This window comes from Pyrgilauda ruficollis, unplaced genomic scaffold (genome assembly GCF_017590135.1).
Source record: "Pyrgilauda ruficollis isolate IOZ18807 unplaced genomic scaffold, ASM1759013v1 scaffold24, whole genome shotgun sequence".
Classification (NCBI taxonomy): domain Eukaryota; kingdom Metazoa; phylum Chordata; class Aves; order Passeriformes; family Passeridae; genus Pyrgilauda; species Pyrgilauda ruficollis.
The window spans coordinates 14667205-14680654 of NW_024523648.1; positions in this window are offsets into that span (position 1 = coordinate 14667205).

Genomic DNA, 13450 nt, shown 5'->3' on the forward strand with positions numbered 1-13450 from the left:
AGCGCCCTGGTGAAAAAAAAAAAAAAAAAAAAAAAAAAAAAAAAAAAAAAAAAAAAAAAAAGGAGATTGAAAACACAACACAAAAAAACCCCACCGGGGATTTCCACCGGCAGAGCGCCGGGACTTTCCGGCCTGTGACAACCGCGCCGCCGCCAGGGGGCGCTGCCGCCGGGCAGCCCCGCCGCCTCCCCGCCCGCCGTGACTCACCCACGGGATTTTCGAGAGCCGGGATGTCATTTCTTCCTTCCTTATTCCTTTCCCCCCGGGCAGGGGGTTGCCCATCCCGTCCCGCAGGCTTCGCTCCGCTCACGGGCCGGCCCGGTGTCGCGTCGCTGGGTCCGGAACAGCTCCGTGTCCCTGCGCAGAGCGGCGCCCCGGCCGTGCCCCGCAGCCGCTGGCTGTGAGGGGCGGCGGCGCCAGGAGCCCCTCCCGTGTCCTCCGTGTCCCTGGCACACAGGTCTCGGGCTGCAGGTGCTCCGGGGTAGATGCCCTTATCCCCTCCCCAGCATTCCAGCAGGACATTAAGGGGGCCCGTCTTATGGAAAGTATTGCTCTTCCAGACGGTTTTCAGAACCAAGCACGTTTGGTTTGTTTTGTTTTAGGGTGGTTTTTTTTTTTTTTTTTTTTTTAAATCGTTTAGCTTGTATGTGCTCCCCAGTTTTGGCTCTGTATTGTAAGTAACCGCAAGTGACTTCGTTTCTTCAATTAGAGGTTAGGCTGATATAGAAGCCCATAGTCCCAATATGCTGCCATTTTCGGCAGGAGATGTTAAATGTGCTTTAATGCAGCCCTGCTCGAGGTCAGATTGTTGCAGGTGAAGAGCAGAAGCTTGGGCTAAACCTATCAAGTCAGGGAATCTCAGTGTCTGAATATGATTGTAAATTCTTGACTGCAACTGGCAGTTTATAGGAATCATTAAATTTAATTATTGTAAACAATGCACACCTTTAAACAGTGTGCTAATATCTGTGCAGTGAAAAAACTCACTGAATAAAATCCCAATATTTAAGGCCTGTTAATATGATTTGTGGATGGGATGTATGCTGGAAACGGGGCTGTTTCTTGCTCAACAGCCTTACAATCTGAAGGCACCCAGAAATGAAATACAGTGGAACAAATTTTCTTGCAATATTAAAACACTTCATCTTCCCAGATAATGACCTCCTGCCTGTTCCTGAATATCCACCCCTCCCAGTGGCAGGATGAGAAGCCAGGGTTGCTGCACACCTTGAAATCAGGTCTTAAATATTGACTCTGTCAGAGAACAGGTGGATTTTGGAAGAGTTCAGCTTTGAACTCCTTCACCTCACCTCCAGTAGCAGCAGCTGGCTCAGATCATTGCTCTTGCTCGTGTCACACGGCAGGGTTATGTGGCAACATGATCTTTCCCAGGATGTACAGGCCTGTGCTGGCTCTGCACAGCAGGCCATCCTTCTCCTCTGCCTTTGTTCAAAAAGAAGTCAGGGATATGGCCAGAAAAAGAATAATCCCTTCAGGTTTTTTTCCTCCTCTCCTTGGAGAGTTTTCTTTTAAAGGTTTTTGTGGGTGTGTTGTTTTATTTTTCTTTTTGTTCCCCTAGCCTCTCTATTGTCTTGGAAAGTATAGTTGGGTAGGAAGGCTCCGCATTTAATGGTTGGTAACCTGAGGGGTGGCTAAAATCCAGGGAACTGGATGCTTGAGGGAACTGGGCTTGCATAACTAGGGCAGCATCTGTGCTGTGATTTACACAGTACATGCTTCTGTCAGCATCTTAAGTGTTCCCTTCTCCTGGACATTTTCCCCTGTCCTCTCATGGGGACTGAGGTAGCAGATTGCTGAAGTGATCTGATTAGAGAAAAAAAAAATGCTTTTATCCAAAACATTTTTCTCACGTAATATGAAGCCCAGCCCCTCACAGAGTTTTACAGAGAGTGCTTGAAGTCATGAAGGGTTTCACTGTGGAGTAGGAATGATGAGCTAAGGTAGGAAGTAGGGAAAAAAGAGCTGAGTTGCACCCTGCTTTGTATAGGAAACTGCAGGAAATAAATTAACAAGTAGTCCTAGCCATGATGGAGATGCTGAGACCCAGGAAAACCTGAAAAGGCAACAACTTATTTTTGGTTTCTAAATGGTAAGCATGTCTGAATATTAATAATTACTGTTTACACCTTGATAAACTCAAAGTTGATTGCGCATTGCTGGAGCAGATGTTTATCAAACAGGTCTGAGCAGGATGGCAGGAATTCATTTGATCTGAGTTTGCACAGCACAAAATAAAGCTCTGTCTTGTCAACCATAACTCCTCAGCAATATGGGAATACATTAAAAACATCAGCAACATCAGTAATTATAGAATGCAGGAATATACATTCCTCTTTTCTGAATGACTCCTGTTTGTTTTTTTGGTTTGTTTTTTTTTTTTGTAGTAATACCCTATAGCTTAGCTCATCATTTATGATATAATGCTTACATTTCATAAAATATAAACATATATACATATGTATAAAGTCTTGGAAAATTTTCTTCTTTAAAGTGTCTGTGTGTAAATACACACACATTCACACACATAACTATGGACATGCACACATGTATTTTTAGGTATATATGCATGTCTGCGTCTCTTGAGGGAAGAGGGAAGTTCTTGGCATTAAGGACAGAATAAGAAATACTTTAATTTTCAGCTATTCTGGTTAAGTGTAAGGGTGAAACAGTCCACCCTTGTAAGTGGCAATGTTTACATAACCCTGGAGAAAGCTGTCACTGGGAATTGCAGAATATCTATTTTTTGTGAAAATTTAGGTAATCAGTTTCATGCACATCAATCAATAACAATTCTTTATTGTACTTGGGGAAAAAAATAAATCTCTCAAGACCCCATTCAGGTCTGTATCTCTAAATTATTTTAATTACTTTTCTTCTTTTTACTGTTCAGGAAGGAGTAGCTCACACTCACTAAATTAAACCAAGACCTCAGAGTATTCAGAACACCATTGCCAAATGTTTGAGAGGCTGCACTAGGGAAGAGTCATTGTTAAGACAGTACTCACATAATATTCAATGCTAGGATGATGACTATAGTAATATTTAGGGATAGTAACATTCAGGCTTTTAATAGTTCAATCATTTGCTGTGTCTTTTAATATCAGATAATTCTGTAAGAGGTGTGATTCATCTAGAAGGGAGGAAAAGGATCATTAAAGGGAAATCCCTTTTAATGCAAGAGCAGTGCTTGAGGTCATGCTTGAGTTCAGCACTTCTGTCTTCCAGGAGCTATTCCGTTGCTTCTTTTCCTGGTGGAGAAGTGATAAGAGCTTGTCAGTGCAAAGGAAAGAGAGGGGGGAAAATCCCTATCAGACAGAAAGATGGTGCTTATTACTGAATCAAGTAATGACGGTAAAAATAACAAACAAACAAAACCAAAAAACCCCAAATAATGTCTGCCACTTAGATAGCAAGAGCTGAACTGGTTTTGTGATTTTTTCCATTACACTCATCTGAATACAGTAAAAGAACTCCAGATTCCAAAGAAGACTTTTACCAGAGTATTTACCAGGGTATACTGTGACTGTACTGGACAATAGGGATTCTTATTTATGGCCTGGGGCCAAGGCTTCCTGTTGTGCTGCTTTTTTTTTTTTTTTTTTTTTTTTTGGTGTGTGTGAGCTCATTTTCTCCTTCTTTTTAATATTTGTGAGAGAAGTGTCAGGGGTAAAGGGCTGGAACTGCAGTGGGTTCAAAGAGGCTGAAAGTTCAAATCTTGCCTTAGCCCCTTTTGTTAACCTGAAGGTTAAGATGTAAGGGTGGTGTTCTCCCATTAAGGGTGGTGAAACGGTGTGAAAAATGAGCTATGGAGGCAAACACTGGACATTTTTAAGAACAGGTTTTATTATCTGTAAGGGGATTAAGTATGGCATTAACCACACCTCCAGTAGGCCTTAACCATATACTTACCTGCTGGTCTGGAGGTTAGTTTCAGCAATGTTTTCTGTGAAATGCATGAAAAAATTTAAGTGATGTTGATAAAATCTTTGTAACTTCTTTTTTACTCCTCTGATATCTGTAGATACTGCAGCAAGCCTCAGGCCCCCTAAGAACTGCAGACATAGCTATGTGTAGCTACATTTGAGACAGCAGCACAGCCCGGAATTACTGACCCTCTTCAGTGCACAGTACAGAGAAATCCAACAAGGCCCCAGCAAGAAATAAGAGGAAGACCAGCATAATTTCTGCTTAGGAGAGCAAGGTGATTTCAGTAGATTTTGATGCAGGCTCAGACTAGATGTGTGGCTAAACTAAGTACTGCAGTAGAAAGCCAAATCAAAGGCCCATTGACCTCACTGCCTTGTTTCTCACAGAGGTTGAGAAGCTGTCCAGGAAAGTACATAGAAACAGGCTGGATTGTTCCCAGTCCTGTGCTTTGTCACAGTTTCTTGTGGGATTTGGAGCTGTGGCTTACATTCTGGTACCTCAATTTCTCAGTTGTATGGTAAGTTTGTGGATGTTTCTTTCCTCACACTTTTCTTTTATCATGCTGTTTAACTTTGACTACAGACTCTTTAGAATAGAGTCTTTTCTTGTGTTGTGTTTGCTGTACTTTAACACCTAGACACATGGTTATTTACCATGCAGTGTGGTCCCTGCTTCCAGAGAGTTACCATCCATGTATAGCGGACTTCATTTAACTATGAACTACTGCTGTCAGAATGATCTTTGATTTTGGTTGAGGGCTGTAAGCATAAAGCACTGCATAGACAGCACTGCAGAGGGATGGATTCTGCACAGGGGTGTCTTTGCTTTCCAAAACTGCCTTAATGCACAGAGCAGTGGCTGGGTTTAGGTAGTGCAAGCCAAATCATTGTAGCTTTTAACTTGTTCTTTAGGCTGGCATGACTGCTGTGCTACCAAAATGTCAGTGCACACCACAGCAGGGGACTCTAAAGCAGAGTCTGGTTTTGGAGCTGTTTGCTTCAGCCAGCAGTTCAGCATCCATGAGTCAGCAAGTGATTAACAAATAAATAGCTAAAGATAATGCCTCATGTGAAATCAAACAAGGACTACTGTTATTTTCCTTTCTATATTCCTATCTGATGAGATGATCAGCTATTCTAACTTTAGGTATGAAGTAACCATTTAGCACAAAGCTATATCCTCTGGCAGTGGATGGGAAGGGTCAAGGAATGCATGGGAAACTTTCTTAGACAGAAAAACCTGCTGTTCAGCAGACTTGCCAGTCTTCCACATCTTTAGCATTCTGCATTTCTTTCCCAGTGAATTCTAGTTTCACTGGAAGTTTTTGCTTTCTCCCAAAATATAAGCAGTTTGTATGATCTGAATGGAAAAAAAAAAAAAAAAACCCAAAAAAAACCCCTGCAAACTGTTCTCATTTATTTATGTCCAATAATGTATTTTGTTACCTACATTTCCATTTATTAAGCTAGCCTTACACTCTTTAAAATCAGTACAACTATTTTGAATTGGTTTTAATTTCCATGTACTTGGTGCATATTTGAATGAGTGACTGTATCATTCCTTGACAAAATGGGAAAACTGCTGACTCTGTTTTCTCTCAAGATGGAAATATCTCTTCTCAGCAGCTCTTAGTGATGGAATTACATGGGGAGGGCTAAGTGAATAAAAAGTGACCATGTGAAGGTAATCTTTAGTCATGAATCATACAGCATGAAGCTTGTCATTCTTTTCTTCCGTAATTTTTGTAATTTCCCCCGAATCATCTAAATGTGGAGAAATAGCCATGAAATATCAGTTTCTGCAGTATTTGGTGAATGCTTCTGGCTGACTTTTTATGTTCACAATTTTCTAAACATCACAGACAGCAACACAGTCTGTTGAGTCTCTTGGGCTGTGTCAGGCCCGTAACTGCTGCCACATGGTCAACATCTCTTTCAGGAACAGACTGTTTTGATTTTGTTAAAGAGAACAGAATGGTATGAGGGTACCATACAGAGCTTACTGTAAATCCTGTTTTAGAGTTACTAGTTTAGATGTGAGAATTAATCTCAGTTGGCACACCCTCAACCAAATTGTTCAACTGGGGTTTTACCTCAAAAGTGCTAAGCATTCAATAGGTTTCAGAATCTCATGGGTTAAGAGGTTAACTACATTCTGGGGCTGTTCAAAGCTCACAGCCTTCAGTGACATTGAGGAAGTGAATTCATTCCTGGACTTTCAAAAGCAGAGGAAAGGCATTTCCTTTGTGTAGAGCAAATTCTGTGCATGGGGAATAACATGAGAGGCTTTATGAGCGGCCAGAAATTCAAGTTAGCTTTCCAAATGTAGAGAAAATCTATCTGCCCTGTATCAGCAGTGCCAGAATTTCCCCAAGAAAAATACTTCCAAAGAAGGATATTTATTTACACATGGGAATTTACCAGCATATGCTGAACTACATAACAGAGTCCATAGATTTTTTCCTAAAAGCTAACAGTCATCTCCCATCAGGGAAATGGTGAGTTTGCTTTGTAAACATGGGTTTAGTCAATGTCCACGAGGTGACTCTGATCATGTGTTTTAGCTCAAGAAGTACATTGTTTTCTTCTGATTTCAGAGCGAAGGGACTCCCCAGTTTTGCAATGATAGTACTTGGTACTAAGACTAACATAATCATTGATTACTAACTTCACAGAGAGGATTTTTTAAGATTTCTGCTATATACACTGGGGGAGTGTGTTTTCATGTCATACGCTCCCACTTTTGCAATGTTTGATGCTTCAGAAGCAAAAATTGTAGCTGCTTGCTACAAATTCCAATTTGCTCATTCAGGTGAAGAGAAGTAAAAGTAGTCTCAGACAGCTTTGAGAATCATATAGGAAAAGGTAGTGTATCATGTCTAGGAGATACTATAGATATATATGCATCTGTGGTATATGTGGAACACCTCAAGTAATTGTTTCTGTCCACATGGTTCTCAAGCATTAACAAAGGACTGTCTGATCTGCACCACCTGGACCATGTAAATGCATCTCTCTGTGTTGACCTTCTTCATATGGAACGAGACTCCCTTTTGATGGGGCAGGATTTGATGGAGTCCAGACTGTAATGGGACAGGCAACTTCTGAGAGGCCATAGGTTTAAGTTTTTTTGGTATGTAATAGTTCATTGTCCAAAAGCATTTCTCATGCTTTCTAACTGAACTGATGAATTTGTCTTACACTTAAGAGAAGGCATTTCTGTATTGGTAGACCAGTTTTACAGAAATTTGCTTTTTCTATTGCAATACCTTTTTTTTTTTAAGGGGAGAGCTGCTGAAGTCCTACTCAGCTCCTCACTTCTGTCATCAAAATAGTTTACCTTTCAAGTCCTCTCCATACAGAAAAATAAATGTTGAAAAAAAAGAATAAACAGATGCTTTTGCATAGTATCTAGAGTGAAGGAAGTACTCTGCTGTGAACAAGATAATGATTGAAAGTTTATTGCCAAAAATTTAAGTGCACTGCTTTATCCTAGCTGAATCATGCCTGGTTTGTGGAGTAGGAGTCAAACAATTTAAAAGTCCAGCACACATCTCATCTTGATCTCCTCAGCCTCCTCTTTCTGCTGTTCTGCCATTTTCCCCTTTTATGGTCATGCATTTTGCCCAAACTAGTTATTTTAAAAAGAGATGAAAGGGAAACACTAACTTTATGGCTAATTCTCAAATTTCACTTGTCGTGAAATTTCATGAGAACTTGTGGCAGAAAAACAAGGATCCCACAGACAGTAACTGTTCCATGGGATTTGTTACTGCAGTAAAGGCCTGCTCTGGCCTGAGCTGTTTCAATGAGGTCAATTACATCTGCCTGCATAGGTTTTCCCTGGCAATTTCAGCAGGTTTATGGCATCCTGTAATTTCCTGGACTAAATAAATAATTTAGGTATGCATTGAGGACCAGCTATGTATGATATTCTCCCAAAGAAACATCTGCATTTCAGGGATGGTACCTGTTTACAAAAAAAAAGAGAGAGAGAGAATGAGTATCAAAGAGTGCCCAGGGTCACATCATCTGCTGAGAAATATACAACAGTGTATGCTGGATATGCGTGTAAATTATTCTATTATTTAGCAGTTTTTCTATTAAGTAATGCATGGCCTGTATGCTCCGGTAAGGATATATATCTGTGCACATATGAGTACAGAGATGGTACAGAAATGGAATAGAGAAGGCTAAATCACAAGGTGATAGTGGCAGCAAAATGCAAGCAACAAGAACAGAGACTGTGGCACAGTATTTACAGAGTGGGTGGTTCTCACAGCTTCCCCATGAATCCTTTGACCCTCTCAGTAATAGCTTTTCAGCTCTTCCCCACAAATCCTTTGAACCTTTGTGCCTTTCCGTTGTTATGAGTACGGTATCAGGATACTGCACAGTAAGTCTGCAGGCTTTACCTGTGGGTGCACTCATCCCTGCTGCTCAGATCTGCCTGTGTGAACACCCCATGGCTGCTGACTCTTGGGGTAGCCAGGACAGTGTAAGATCAAGTCTGTCTGCCCTGATAGCATCCTTTCTTCTCATCTCACTACCTGAGCAGGAAAGTGTCTCTTTTAGAATATCCAGTGGTTCTAACAGCATTGTGATCAGTAATTGCCATGGTTCATAAACTCTATCCTGAGGGGGGCTTAATCTGAGTCACTTCAGAGTGATGGAAAATCAAATTGAGTGATAAGCTTCAAGCTTTTCTAGTGATCCTTCAAGATTGTCAGTCCTAGGAACAGCATGTCAGCATCTGAGTGGCTCGCTAGGTATGCTCTGACATGGTCATTTTCATCATGCCCCTGCAAGTACACTCAGCCTGCACATGTCTGTTTTATAAAAGTTCTCCACCTGAAACAACAGTCCTGGGTTATTCCTGGTCACAGGCAGGACCTAAGCATGCATCATTCCAGGAGTTCCTGTGCTTCTGTGACTGCTTACTCCTTTGGCTGCCAGTCCATTGGCCATGGGAGCAGGTGTCTATATGATCTATCTGTGTTTTCTTTCTATGGTATTTTGAATCCTTAGAGGTCCAGGGAGAAAGTAACCCCTGCACACTCTGCCTTTGTGATAGATTCTTGTGGAGATTCTTGCAGAAGAAAGATCTGTTCTTCCCCCACTTGGCTTCCTGGCATGTGTATTTAACCGGGCATTAATGAAAACAGGGTTATCTCCAACCTCGTGTTCTGCAGAGATTAGTTCCTTTATAGATAGGACAGATGGCACCATAGTGGGAATAGTTTACAACAGGCCAAAGTAGAGCTTTGCTGTTACTTCAAAGTTCAAAGTGTGAGTCTTCAAACTCGGGGGAAACTTCCTGGTACCAGAGCCATCCCGGGCACAGAGGGTGACTCCTTCCAAGGAAGTCCTGCACTATTCTGATGAAGCTCTGAAGTAGTTTGTCTGCTTCCACTGAACTCTGCATAAAACCCCCACAATGCTGTTATAGTGCATAGCTAATTTAACATCTGAATTGCTTATCAAGGTAAATCCCCTAGCTGAACATTCACCACCGCATGAGCATTTTGCAGGTTAGAGGCACCTACTCACGCTTACCCATTTCTTGCCTTGTTTCAGTACTCAGTGTATCTGCTTGACATTAGGCCAGCACTGTTATCACTAAGAGAAAGTTAATCGGTTTCTTGAGAATGAAATTAGACCATGTGTTTTCATCTCATGTCTTAATTATAACCACAGTCAGGCAAAACCAGTTTACTGAAGTGTTCAGCATTGCTGGCATTAAAACCTAGTTTCCTGTTTTTTCAATGTTTGTCAACCCCTTTTTTAAAAAAAAAAAAAAGTATCAGAGATTGGTCTTCACAGTGAATTTGGTAAAGGGAAGAATGAGGGAAAGCCTGACTTAAAATAGGTAATTCTTTTCTAGGGACAAGGCTAAGAAAAAAAAAAAAACCACAACATTATTTTGTCTTTTTAAAAAATGCCACTAACTTTTTATTTAAATTGATCTGATGATCCAGTCTTAGGAGCAGAGACCTGATTTCTTGCAATAAAAGGACTTATTCATCAGGGATGAGCCATTTGCCACTCAAAGAAATGTCAGTCCAAACCTACTGCTATTTGCATTTGTGGATAGAGATTTTTTGCCTGCCATACAAGAAATATGCTCTGGTTGACCTGAAACTGCCAAGAGTCAGATTAAATACTTCCACCTGTCTTCAGGGTGAAGGCAAGCAGCAATACCAATTCCCCCTGTTGCCCAGTGGCTCAGGGAGGTGTCATGTACCCAGTGTTGATGTTCCTGCCTCTACCATGGAAGGCCAGGTGAAGGCAGGGACAAACCTACCTTCCCTTTACCCTTCTAGGTGATGTAGGGAAACCTGCAAGCTATGCTGGAGCACAGAGTGCGAAGAAGGAGTCTTTCAGTCCCTCTTATTCAAAGTCTGGTGCTTAAATAATTTTTTATTATTTAAGGGTAGGAGGGAAAACACCAAGGAATTAGGTTTCATCATAAACTAACAATGAGAAATCTTACTGAGGCTATTCCAGTTAAGAGTTAAACATTTCTGAATAGGGTAGGTGAGACTCAACATGCAAGGTTGGGAGCACGATACCCTGGACCATACTATCTGGTGATATTGGATGTAGAAAAAGAGCCTGTGTCTCCTCACATCCCAAAATACTAACCAAAGGTTCCTTAGTTAAAAGGCATGAGGCTATAGCACTGTCTCCTTGTTCTTTACTTTGTGCCCTTTGTTTTTTATGCTTCCAGTGCTGCAAGTTTTCTAATGAGTAAAAGTGCAGGTGATTATAATATTTTCAGGTTAATAAAAAGAATTTTAAAAATCTGCATTTTCTCACAGATCAAACCACTTTTACTGATTTTTTTTTGTTCTTATACTAAACCAGAACAACATCCAGAGATGGAGTGAATTGCCATCCTGTAACTATGTGCTCCCCACAGTGTGATGGAGTATGTTCCATCCCCTTACAGAACCAATATTGCCCACTGGTTGCAACTGTGCGGGGTGATCCAGAGTGGGTTTGCTGCAGCCCAGACCTGTAGGGCAAAGCTGGACATCCAATTCCAGCTCCCCACTGGTCCAAATCAAGATGGGAGGCAAAAATGACATAATGACTTTGTAAATGAAAAAATGGAACTTGTCCCAGTCTCATAGTTTTAGTGCCCTTTGTCTTGCTGTCAGGCATTGTAGAAGAGGGGAATATCAGTGACTTGGAAAGAGCCTGGTGTTACCTGAGTGGCAGCTGAGGCTTGGTGATGATTGCTGGCAGCTAAAGTTGGAGAACACTCCACTTCAACGCTGGGGAGACTGTGGATGCAGAACAGATTCTATGGGAGATGGGAAACTGGGAGCTGAGAAGCTGCATCAGGGAAGCAATTCAGTCAGTCAGTTCATTCATCAGCACTACTAGAGTAGAAACAAACTGGGATCTGGAAAATAAGTGATGGAAAAAACACCAGCACCTCCTAGGACCTAAAATAAGGGGTGAGAAAAGGAAACAACTGGAGAAAAAAAGATCAAGTAAAGGAAGAATTGGCATGGGGATAGAAGGAGGCTTAGGGAAAGGCTACAATGAGGAGCCAGAAAATGGGAAGGTGAAGACTGTCAACAAAATGTCCAATATTACAAATTTTGAAGTGATGAAGACTTAGTCAAAAGGGTTAGAAGAAGACTGGAACTTGGTAAAGCAAGGAAACAAGAGCTTAGTGGCAAAGCTTGAGGAATGGAGATTGAACGCTGAAGACAACAAAATTAGAGGGATAGGAAGAAGCAAGTGCAAACCTGAACAAGGAGGACTGGGGAATGAAAAGGGGAAAACGTGAAGCAGTGGGCATAGACATCGTGTGCCCCACTGCACAGTCTGTGCTTGAGCATGGTTTGCTGTTCCAACTCATTGAGTTTTGGCATTTCTACACCAGAGATAGAATGTACCCATCACCTTTGTCCCACACTTCTATTGCTCTCCCTGAGACTGAAGAACACTAAAGTCACTAAGTGTGATACAGAAGAATGCCTGTTTCCTTCACCTAATACATTTGTCCTGGAGAGTCAGAGAGAAAAGGACATCCCTCACATGACCAGGACCTCCACCTTGCTTGCTGTCTTGGTCTGAAGCTGCAGGATGAAGAGAGATTGCACCAAGAACAAGCACAGCATGTGGTGAAGGCAATCACATGCTGCCCTGGGAAACTGTGCTTATTCTCCTCTTTGCCACAAAATTTCTGTGTGGTGCTGGAAAATTTTTTGAAACCTACCTTGTCAGAGGTAATGACTGACTGGGTGCTCCTTGTGTTACGCATGTGTGGGTGGAGATTTCATGTCTGACGTGAACGAGTGCTGAGTTCTCACAGCAGAAGCTGAGGTAATACACACTGGGCTTTGGAGACAGAAAGTCGAGTATTAAACAAACTGAGAAATGAAGTCCTAAGGAGTACAAAAAAGTAATGGAAAGTTTTGACCTTAATCACTTTGGGCTACAGTTCCCTATGTGTAAAATGGAGATTGTACCACCCCCTCATGCTGCAGGGCTTACCAATAAAGGTTAGCTCTCATTCAAAGATACTCAGATGCTTTGGTGATGAGGCAAGACCAAGAGTCCCTGAGTAATTTTATTTTTAGAGCCGTGTTTGATGAGTAGGTAAAGTGTGAGGCTAAGCACTGAGCAAAGAGCAGGACATGAATGCCCAGAAAGCTGCTCACCAGATAATTGGCTTTGCAGCCTGTGCATGCAAAGAGATGTCAGTGGAGTAGGAAGAGTCATTGTGAGAGCATGAAAAAACTCTTTCCTAAGGTAATTTAAATTTTACAATTTTCTGTCCTGAGTGTTTGGTTTGTAAATGCCCAATAAACATTTTTGTGTGCAGTATAAACGTGTTGGCAAGATGTTTGGTGAAGCAGATATTTCTCTCTGCCTATAATGTGTGATTAGTGATGCTTTCCTCATCATAGAGTAGTACACTGTGTTGGTGAATAATTTTGATGTTAATTTGATTATCTTAATTAATATGTTGGTGTTCATGATAGTAGGATCCTAGAAAAGCAAGCATCATGACCATTTTATATATCTATTCTATCAATATTTGAAATGTGCATTGAAGAGTTGGAAACAAACCCTGTATCCCTGGTTCTTGCTCTTTTCCCTAAAGATGAAACAAGGCATGTATTGTTGTTCCAGTTGCATTGAGTGAGAAACACTGCATAATTAAACAGGTCTGCAGTTTACCTTGGAGTCCAATGGTTGTCTCACCATTTAGCATAACTAGAGCCAGATCTGGGATAAATAATTATTTAGGAACACTGAGCATAGCAGAGAAAAAATACAGATCTGATATAGAAGGAAGGCTAAATGAACCTTGATTTCACAAGAAGATGGATGGTTATGATTTGATGGAATCAAAAGAGCTTTTGTTATCAACAGCTGAAATGCAGGGACATGGATGAGGAGTCTGGCTTTGGAACTAAAGGCAGTTTCCTAGAACTAACATTTACCTGTATGTTAATGAGGAAAGGGGTGCTCCTTTC